The sequence below is a fragment of the Salvelinus sp. IW2-2015 genome, linkage group LG6.1 (genome assembly GCF_002910315.2).
Source record: "Salvelinus sp. IW2-2015 linkage group LG6.1, ASM291031v2, whole genome shotgun sequence".
In the NCBI taxonomy this organism is placed as follows: domain Eukaryota; kingdom Metazoa; phylum Chordata; class Actinopteri; order Salmoniformes; family Salmonidae; genus Salvelinus; species Salvelinus sp. IW2-2015.
In genome coordinates this window covers 29,340,101-29,351,556 of record NC_036845.1, presented here as the reverse complement: position 1 = coordinate 29,351,556, position 11,456 = coordinate 29,340,101, and the positions used below count along the sequence as shown (strand labels likewise).

The 11,456-nt window shown below is 43.7% G+C and overlaps 1 pseudogene; it reads right to left on the bottom strand.

Annotated features, from left to right (window-relative positions):
* Window positions 1–47: 47 nt before the first annotated feature.
* The window catches only part of LOC111964780 (serine/threonine-protein phosphatase 2A 55 kDa regulatory subunit B gamma isoform-like), a 25,693-nt pseudogene continuing 14,284 nt past the window's right edge, over window positions 48–11,456 (bottom strand).

Sequence of the window (11,456 nt, the reverse complement as noted above, 5' to 3'; positions counted from 1 at the left end):
AAACCAACATYATTCTCATTGGGTAATTCAGCTCCCCCTGTTTGGCCCTAGGGCAAGGCGGGTCCATCCAAGTATTTTCGGGGGGGGGGGGGGGATTCAAACACTTCATTGGTTGGAAGTGTGGAAGGCAGGGAGTGAGCACTCTGGAGTGTGTCTCCACAGTATTGCCCTGTCGTCTGGAGAGTGTGTGTATGTGTGTCTCCAGCCTCCTGCGCTTTCCCTCTCTCGCCGTGCATCTCCTAGTTGAATTTGTCCTGGAAGATGTACAGGTTGTTGGTGGCAGCAATGGCGATGATGTTCTCCGTGGGTGCCAGGCCGTGTGCAGGATCTTCTTGGTGAAGTCCAGGCTGTCCACGCTGATGTCATCCTTGCGACGTTTCCCACCCTGGCAGACGCGGCGAGGCTTGAGAACGGCCCGGGGCTTTACTGCTCTCCCTGGACGCCTCCAGGTCACGTCACGCTTTGTGTTCCGGTCAAACATCCGGAAGAAGTTGTTGTAGGCCCCGTCATGATCACACTGGGGGAGAGGGGGATGAAGAGAAAAGAGAGAAAGACTCTAGAAGCCCAATTCTGCCGTGCTCACACATTCACTCCCTGAACAATTAAAGGGTAGTAAGAACGGCAAGGGCAAAACACACACACACACTCACACTCACTCTTCGCCTACCTGTCTGAGCCGTTCCAGGCACCACTCAAACTTGTCGAAGATGCAGTCGTTCTCATAAAGGGAGCACAGCTTGCTGCGGAGGTAATCATCACCTGCAGGACAACACCCAAGATTTAATCAACACACCGTAACAGCCCACCAACCGGACACAGAATCCACGGCATAGTACTCAACAGACATAGCTCTGTCGACCAATTGTTAACACAGGATATTCATTCTGAGAATGTGGAGAACTACTGAACCACATTGTAATCTAATCCATTTAGGGGTCTATTCTCTCTGTCTCTCTCTCTCTCTTGTCTATCTCTCTCGCTCTCTCTCCTTGTCTATCTCGCTCTCTCTCTTCTGTTCTCTCTCTCTCTGTCTCTCTTCTCTCTCTCTCTCCTGTCTCCTCTCTCTTACTCGTTCTCTGCCTCTTTCTCTCTTTCTATCTCTCTCGTGTCATGGTGATGCAAGGGCCTGAAATAAATGTACAATGATATCTTTATACATACTAAGCTCAATTCATGGCCAATCCCTCTACGACCAAACCATGGTCACAGTTTGGTTGTAAATCAAACCATATTGGCAGGTTTGTTTCCATACCGTTCTCGCTGACCAATGAAAATATGTTGTGTTAAAGTGAACATTGCCTGTTCTCTCCCCTGACATCCCACCCCTCTCCACTCCCTCATTTCTTTCCTTTTTGACCTTTTAGTATTTCTGTCTGTTACCCTTTCCTCCCCCTCATCCTCTCTCCCTCTCCTCCCTTTCTCAATTTATTTCAATGAAGGGAATACACGAGTAAACACAGCCAAATGAGGAAATACAGAGTTTGAGAGTCCCTCATTCTCACCCATCTCCCACCTCTCTCTCTGTCTCCTTGCTGCATTGCAGATATGGGTAGGTCTCAGTAAGGTATCCCCCCTCCTCTCMCAGTGCAGTTTATGAGTGGAGCTCCTGGCTATAAATAGCACCAGCGCATCTTAACCATCCACTCCTGACTGCACAGCAGAGCATGCCACACGCGTACGCACACACACTACACGGGCACACATAACACGCACACACCTATATACACACTACACACTTATCGTGTGCACTCATTATGCCCTTAAGCATGCTAAACACACACGGAACATACAGGAACACGTGTATCATACACAACATATACAGATGTGACATACACAGTGTATTTCCAATGTTAGTCATTTAGCAGACGCTCTCATCCAGATTGACTTGCTAGCTAGTGCATTCATCTTAAGGGAACTAGGCGAGACAACCACATATCACAGTCATAGTAAGTACACCTTTTCCTCAATGACGTTTCTATCAGCAAAGTGAGTGGTAGTAAGACCCTATGTATGTATAGAGGTATTGTCATTCAGGCCCAGAGGCTAAACATGTGTAAGACACGCTACACACACATGCTAAACACATGCATATGAGAGCCCAGCAACTTGAGCTCCGAAAACATCGATTCCATTTTCAGACAGATCCCCCCCCCCCCCGACTGACATCAATGCATGGCATATTCGACAGTTCCACAATCCTAATAATATGTCAATACATATTTGACCCACGTCTGCTTCGCACAATGCACGCACACTCGCATAGCTTACTGTATATGCTAATAGTAGTAGGACACAAACTGTCTACGTCTCTGGAAAGAGAGCCTGTGACACTCCATCTTAACTCCTCCTCCACATTTACTGGATTGGTTGAACAGTGCAGAAGAGAACCTCCCACCGGGTTATTAAGACTAGTATGTAGGGGATCTAGTTTCAGGCATTTATTTTACGCCTGTTACGCCTGTTACATTAGGGTAATGAATCTGTGCTGATAGTAATAGTATACTGTCCATATCTCTGCTATAGTAATAGTATACTGTCTATGTCTATGCTATAGTAATAGTATACTGTCTCTGTGATAGTAATAGTATACTGTCTCTGTGATAGTAAACACAGTAGTTTTGTCAGTAAGACGCTGCATTATGTCTACTTACAGTAAGGTCTATTCAGTCGCATCGCTGAAGTTCAGCTTTCCGGCGTGAGTTGAAATTTCAAGCAATTTCCGCTTAGCGTGAGAACTGGCATTCACGTAGACACTGGCTATGTCGGCGTCAATCGGAATCTACCATTAAAATTATATTGCAGAATCTCGTAATGATTCGCGTTGCGATATTGAAGTAGAGCCCAAATTCTATGGTTTTGCATGATGTTTTCACTTTAACTGGGATTGGACTGCTATGTAGTGATGTGACTTGTGTTCTTTACACCCTACTGTGTAAATCAGCATAGATACAGCAGTTGTGTGTTGTTAAACAAGGCGAAGTGTGTTTTTGTAGTGTCAGAGTGTTTTCATAGCTCTGAGCCAAAAAAGTGTGCGGGATAATATAAGTGGCAAGAAATCTAAACTAAAACCATTAATTAACAAAAGGGAGACAGTTTACACAGACTTTTACACTTTCATACATGCAACCACAACACACAAATACACACACAGCCTCAAAACTCTTAATTATAGACATAGTGTTTTTAGTCCCGTCAACATTTCAGAGAGTGTGTGGGAATTACCAAATCAACAATGTGATCACCAGTTTATTAACCTTTTGCCATGCTAATTCACCATATAGGCCTACTGTTTGCACCCTGTGCATACTGTAGATAAGGGGTCCTCCATTTACTTCAGCTGTGGCGATTTCTTGAGTGGATGGTTGGGGGGTTTCGAGCCGGTAGATTTTTATAAATTACATTTGTAGACTGTAAATTGAACGCAAGAAGCCTCAAACATTTTTTTTTTGTGTTACATGACTTTGTTCTTTTTACACCTTTGAGGCCTATTTCAGTTTGAAATTATTTATACTACTTAGTTCCTTATTTAGTTACTACTGTATTCTGTATTCTAGTATTTAAGCTTTTTTTTTTTTTTTTTTTTTTTTTTTAATCCTGAACGTAATTTTCATCATGTCGGAGAAACAAATGGACTTAAACTGTTCCGGTTGTCTCCTTTTAAATATTCCGCTTTAATCATTATTGTGTGTCTTTTTTCAATTACCCTTCTGTCTGTGACACACCACCATTAGTTCCACATTTATCAAAGTGCACTTATGTCTGCCTTTGTTGTCCCTCCCCCTGTCTGCAGGGGTTTTGGATGCTTGCTTATCTGCCACAGTTTCAGTCTGCAGGCTCTAATGATATGTCAACTGTGTAGGTTGTGAATTCACAGACTGCTAACCCTCTAGCTACTGTGACTATAATAAACCAATCATGAGAAATCTCTGCTTCCGAAAAGGTTATTTGCAATCTCACACTCCCTCTCTTTATTCACTCGCACACACCAACACACACAGACCGAGTCCGTGATACCTTAAGAGCATGTCCTTGTCGTTTAGTCCTGGATCTTTACTCTTCCAGGGCTATGGACAGCTTGTCAGCAGAAAGAGGTCCAAACACAACACACACAGCACCAGAGTCCGTATACCTTAATGAGCATGATCTTCGTCGTTTTAGTTCTGGATCTTTTACTCTCTCCAAGGGCTATGACAGCTTTGTCCGCAAGAAGAGGTCACACACACACACACACACACACACAACAAGGTGCTGATTTGCTTCATTAGTGTATGTAATACAGGTATTAACACTAGGTGTTCCCAGGCTACAGCACAGAGATTGTGTTTAGTGATGTATTTCAAATCTATTGAAGCCATTGAAGACTGTTGGGATCTACAAAGTACACAGACAGCAGTTAAATACTTTAAGCACTTATACATGATATGAAAACCGATTGTGGAAGTGATCATATAGAATTGATTTGGCTGCAAGATGACAGCGTTTAATAGACACCCCACAGCCTAAACCTAACCATAGGATGCAAATTTTGTTGAATCTTATTCAGGGAAAAAAAACATATTAACAATTTATGAATTGTTCATTTGGACTTTTTCTCTCTTCTGAAAAATACGTTGAACAAAAAAAGATGTGAATCAATGCCAGGGGCAGAGGACATGGATAAACTACAATGACGTGGTGTTCCAAAGAAATATAGAAATAACATGAAGTTGCCTGGAGAGCAGAGTGCAATAATCTCTCTCACATTGTCATGGGACACCATGATCATTACAGATGACTGGTTTGTTTTCTATCATATGTCGCAGAGCCAATTAGTCCCTTTAATTCTTAGATAACAACGCTGATTAAAACATTCCCAATTCCTCGGTTCAGTTTCTAAATTTTTAACTGATTAAGTCTCGGCTTCATTTTCAAATTACAGTCCGTAAAAACCGAACACTGTTTATAAACATGCTTTTTGTGTCTTGTAAACGACAAACAAAGGAGAGCTCATTATTTGTCTAATGGTAATAGTGCTGTGTAGAAGGCAGAGCTCCAGAAACCTTTTAACAGCGTTTTGTAGAAAGGCGCCAGTAAATGTATATAAACACATCATTTTTTGTTCATATGCAGCATATTTTTTTGCTTGATTGTTGACTTTGTTTTTTGTTCATTATTGTGTTTCATTGGCCAAAGTAGCACACCGACACAGGCAAGATCCCAGCAAACAAGTGTCCACAATCACGGAAACGTACGCAGTAAATGTCTCACCAAGCTGTGACAGACAGCCTAGTGGAACCAAAGTCCACTTGACATGTCACTGTTATTACGTATACCAATACTGTCATTTGTCATTCACCTCAAAATAGTACATCAACATCATAACGAGAATTTGACAAAAATAGTGAATTGGTGATATTTAGACTGGAAAAACTATATATAAAACTGAACATCCAGCAAACATTATGCAAAACGTTTCTGTTCACGATATCACCACCGGAACCACAAAGGTTTTTTACACCGACGTCAGATCAATTCAGTCCGTCAGACTGTACACCCTCTAAAAACACCTGGAACCTAAAATGTTCTTTGCTGTCCCATTTGGAGAACCCTTTTGAATAACCTTTTTTGGTTCGCAGGATAGCCATTTTGGCTTTCCATGCAGAACCCTTTCCACAGAGGTTCTACTGGAACCCAAAAGGATTCTAACGCCTGAACTAATAAAAGAGACACTGGGGACGCTGAAAAATCCTTTTGGAACCCCTTTCTTATAAGAGTGTAGGAGAGGGGGGGACTGAGCACAAACAGTACAGAAACAGAGGGAGAGAAGAGGAGGAAGAAGAGATCGAGCAGATGAACAGAAAAAGACAGACGCATGTAAGCTCCGTCCTGCCAAGAGGTTCAATCCCTCGGAATGAAAAAAACGACCAATAGGCGAAACAAACACAATCAGATCAGCCACAATCCAAGGTAACAGTCAACACATCCATGATAAGACTAAAGAGAACCATAAACCCAACATCATTCTCATTGGTAATTTCAGCTTCCCCGTTTTTCGGGCCCTAGGGCAAGGCGGGTCCATCCAAGTATTTTCGGGGGGGAGGGGGGGGGGGATTCAAAACAGCTTCATTGGTTGGAAGTGGAAGGCAGGGAGTTGAGCACTCTGGAGTGTGTCTCCACAGTTTGCCTGTCGTCTGGAGAGTGTGTTGTATTGGGTGTTCTCCAGCCTCTGCTTTCCCTCTCTCGCCGTCGCATCTCCTAGTTGAAGTTGTCTGGAAGATGTACAAGGTTGTGTGGTGCGCAGCAGATGGCGATGATGTTCTCCGTGGGTGCCAGGCCGTGTGCAGGATGCTTCTTGGTTGAAGTCCAGGCTGTCCACGCTGATGTCCATCCTTGCGGACGTTTTCCCACACCTGGCAGAGCGGCGAGGCTTGAGAACGGGCCCGGGGCTTACTGCTCTCCCTGGACCCTCAGGGTCACGTTCCACGCTTGTGTCGGGTCAAACATCCGAAGAAGTTGTTGTAGGCCCACGTCATTGATCACACTGGGGGAGAGGGGGTGAATGAGAAAAGAGGAAAAGCTCTAGAAGCCAATTCTGCGTTGCTCACACATTCACGTCCCTGAACAATTTAAGAGAGTAGTAAGGAACAGGCAAGGGCAAAACACACAGCACACTCACACTCACTCTCGTCCTACCTGTCTGAGCCGTTCCAGGGCACCACTCAAACTTGTCCGAAGATGCAGTCGTCTCTCATAAATGGGGCCAGCTTGCTGCGGAAGGTAAGTCATTGGCACACTGCGGAACACATCACCCAAGATTTAATCACTACACGTCAACAGCCCCACAGCACCGGACACAAGAATCCACGGCATAAGTACTCAACAGACATAGCTCTGTCCACAAAAGAGCAATGTTAACACAGGATATTCATATCTGAGAATGGTTGGAGAACTACTCGAACCGACATTGGAATCTAATCCATGTTAGGGGTCTATCGTCTCTCTGTACCTCTCTCTCTCTTGTCTATCTCTCTCGCTCTCTCTCCCGTTGTCTTATCTCGCTCGTCTCTCTCTGTCTCTCGTCTCTACTCTGTCTCGTCTCTCTCTCTCTCGCTGTCTCTGCTCTCTCTTCTCGTTCTCTGCTCTCTCTTCTCTCTTCTCTCTCTGTGTCATGGTGATCAGGCCTGATAATAAATGATACAATAGATATCTTTATGTACAGTACTAAGCTCAATTCATGGCCAATCCTCTACGACCAAAACCATGGTCCACAGTTGTTGGTTATAATCAAACCAGTATTTCGGCAGGTTTTGTTTTCCATACCGTTCTCGCTGACTCAATGAAACATATGGTTGTGTTACGGTGAAACTTTGCCATGGTTCTCTCCCCTGGACATCGCCACTCGCTCCTCCACTCCTCGATTCTGTTTTCCTTTTGACCGTTTTCAGATTTCGTGTCTGTACCCTTTCCTCGCCCTCTCTATCTCTCTCCCTCTCCCCTTTTCTCATTTATTTCAATGAAGGGAATACACGAGTAAAACACAGCCAATGAGGAAATCAGCATGAGTTTGGAGTCCCTCTGTTCGTGCTGCATTGCAGATATGGGTAGTTCTCAGTAGGTATCCCCCCTCCTCTCACAGTGCAGATTTAACTGAGTGGAGCTCACGGCTACTAAATAGCACCAGAGCATCGTTAACCTTCACATCCTGGACTGCACAGGCAGGCATGCACACGCGTACGTCACACCTACCTACTACGGGCACACATACACCCACACACCTAATATTACCACACTACACACTTTCGGTTGCACTCATTTATTGCCCTTAAGCATGGCTCCATAAGCTCAGTCTGTTAGTACAGCGAACATACAGGAACCGTGTATCATACACAACAATATACGATGTGACCATACACAGTGTATTCAATGTTAGTCATTTAGCAGACGCTCTCATCCCAGATTGACTTGCTAGGCTAGTGCATATCTTAAGGGAAACTAGGCGAGACAACAGACATATCACGTCATAGTAAGTTCAGACCTTTTCCTCAATGACTTCTATCAGCAAATAGTGAGTGGTAGTAAGACGCCTATGTATGTATAGAGTGTATTGTCATCAGGCCGAGAGGCTAAACATGTGTAAGACACGCTACCAGCCATGCTAAACCATGCATATGAGCCACAGCAACTTGAGCTCCGTAAACATCGGATCCATTTTTCAGACAGATCCCCCCCCCTCCCCCCCCCCCCCCCCCGACTGACACAATGCATGGCATAGTTCGACAGGTTCCACAATCCTAATATAATGTCAATAACATATTTGACCCACGTCTGCTTCGCACAATGCTACGCACACTCGCATAGCTTACTGTATATGCTAATACTAGTAGGACACAACTGTCTACGTCTTCTGGGAAAGAGATGCTGTGACACTCCATTAACTCTCCTCCACATTACTGGATTGGTTGAACAGTGCGAAAAGACCTCCCCACCGGTGTTATTAAGTACTAGTATGTTAGGGCAGGGGTGTCAAAGTCAAATGGACGGAGGCACATAAAAAATTTAGCTACAAGCCGAGGGCGGACTGTTCGAATGTCATTGACAGCATTTTTAAATGACGCATATAGGTCTAGTGAACCTAATTAAACTACTGAAGAACTAGACAAATAATATTCAATATGATAGGATAAATAAAGCAATATTTTCTATGGCTCTGTCAGTAATCTTTAAGTTTCAACAGACACAAAAGACAAATTTCCTTTATATAAAATCCCATACATGAAAACATTAAATGAAAGAAACCGTAATTCAGGCACCATCAGTAGCCTATATTTTCTAATTTTAGAGCAAAAGTGGGCCTAAATTGTCTTCAAAAAGAAAAAACAATATAGCAATTTTTCTTCATCCACTCAACTGAAATATTTTTAAAATATTAATTGGATTGAAATACAATAAAAATAAAGTGCAAAAATCTAATTAATCAAAACAACACTTTTGTTTAAGAGAAGAGTAACATGAGGCAGTGAAAACAATATTAACTTTAAACTTGTAAACATTGAACTTGAGTAAAACTCTAAATATTGTGATTGCAACAGTAATGTTCACTTGTTTGAGTTGAGGGTGATACTTGTGGTGTCCCATCTTTTCAACAAGTTCATCAATGTTCGGGTAGGGCTTCTGAGCTGAGGATCCTCAGAATTGAGTGGAGGTGTTCAGCAGTAATGTCGACCTTCTGGTGTGAATGTTTTGTCAGGCTTTCATCAAAGAAAACAGTGTTCAACAGAGGTATTTGTGCTGCCAAACATAGACAAGCGTTTGAGGCAGCCTGGATTGCCAGCTGGGATTGGTGTCGGCGAGGAAACGGGGCGAACTTCCGCACGCACCCACCCGCATATTTTTGCCTCTTAGTGCATCATTGCATTGGAAGGTCATTCACTCCATTTGGAGTTTTGGTGGTGACTTTCCACGTCAACAGCACAATGGGTTACCGAGCAGTTCCAACCTGCTTTTTGTGCTTCAAAGTCAGCAAATCGGTGTCGAAGTCAGCGGGCAAGCATACCTATTTTATCAGCCAACTGTGCGCTCGGGAGCACTGGGTAGAGGAGCTTCTTCTTTCATGGTCTGGCAGTGGGAAAGTGACTCAAAGTTTTCTTTCCGCACTGCGTCTCCACAGAGTCAGTTTGGTTTTAAATGCCTTCACTGTATCTGTACATATCAGAAGATGACATGAATCCGACCCTGCAGCTGCAAGTCATGCTATTCAGATGACTCGTAATGTCACACAAGAAAAGCATTTTCACACAGAAACATTTCGTCCTCGGAGTTTGTGTTGTGTCTTTCCCTTGCTGTCAAGAACAGACAAATCTCTCAGCGAAGCTCAAACATCTTTGACACGCTTTTCCTGGCTTTAGCCATCGCACCTCTGTGTGATAAGGCAAATCACTGTCCGTTCTAACTCCGTCAGAAATGCTTGAACTGCGGTGATGTCAAACCTTGGCTCTTATTAAAAGTTAACTGTTGGCGCGTGATGATGCTCATTACATGCTCCATTTTCAAGGCTTTACCGCACAACGCTTTCTGGTGTAGATACAATTGATAAGCTGTCAGCTCAACCTGTCGCGTTTTCCTCTTGCTCTTTCTCCGTATCCTTCGCCACCAGTCCGCTCTGTGCCAACATCGCACGTGCTCCGTCGTTGTCAACCCACGAGTTTTTCCAAAGGCAGCCTCATCTCATTACACATCTTGACACCTCTTTCATACAAAGTCAAATGCCGTAGTTGTGCCATCTAGAGGACGTAAAAGCAAAAACTCTCTCTGTCCCGCTTAGCTGGGAGTCACTCCGCGATGAAAATGACAACTGGGCAATGTCAGAAATGTCGGTGCTCTCATCCACAGCCAAGGAATATGCAATGAATCTTTTCCTTTTTCACAAGCTGCTTCTTTTAGATTGATTGGACAACTGCTCTAGCTCTCTCGCAATGGTGTTTCTGCTTACGACTCACATTTAAAAAAGAGTTTGCTTTTTCTGGGCAACTTCGTCACAAACTTTAATCATGGCAGTTTTGATGAAATCCCCCTCCGTAAAGGCCGGGCTGATTAGCGATCTCTTCTGCCAAATAAAAACCTGGCTTGACAGCAGACCTGGCCTTGTGATTTTGGCTTTTCTTGAACAGAGCCTGGTCGAGATTTGAGGCTCGTTTTAATTCCTGCGCTTTTTGTAGCTTTGTTCCCATGTCAATATTCTTGTTTTTGTCCGCGTGTTTTCGTTTCATAATGTCGTCTCAGACTTATACTCTTCAGTTACCGCACACTTCTCCACACAGAACACACAGGTTTTCCAGCTACCTCCGTAGCATATACTCGACTCCCACCTTGTTTGAAACCCCGGTTTTCTCAGTGTCACTTCCGTTTTGCCAATTTTTGATGGGTACTGAAAAGTTAATTTTTCTGTGTAGCTGACGACTGCTGTGGCCAATAAATATTGAAATGAAGCAGCCCCTACTGCTCGGTGCGTCACCGTGCATTGTGGGAAATGTATATTGGTGCGTGTAAAAGATCTGCGGCGCTGCCGGCTTGGCTGCGTGTCTGAGGGCCGGTTCTAATGAATAAATCAAGATATTCCCAGGGGCCGTAAAAAAACTTCTCGCGGGCGGAATGTGGCCCGCGGGCCTTGCTCTGACATATGTGATGTTAGGGGATCTAGTTTCAGGCATTTATTTTCGCCTGTACGCCTGTTTACATTAGGGTAATGAGATGCTGTGCTGATAGTATAGCTAACTGTCTTCCAATACTCTGCTATAGAAATAGTATAGCTGTCTATGTTATGCTATAAGTCACTGTCTATAGTATAGTATACTGTCTCTGTGATAGTAAGTATCTGTTACTGTCTCCTGTGATAGTAATAGTATACTGTCTCTTTATGAATATGTCTCGTGATATACCTGATCTATGTAATAGTATACGTCTCTGTGATAGTAATAGTT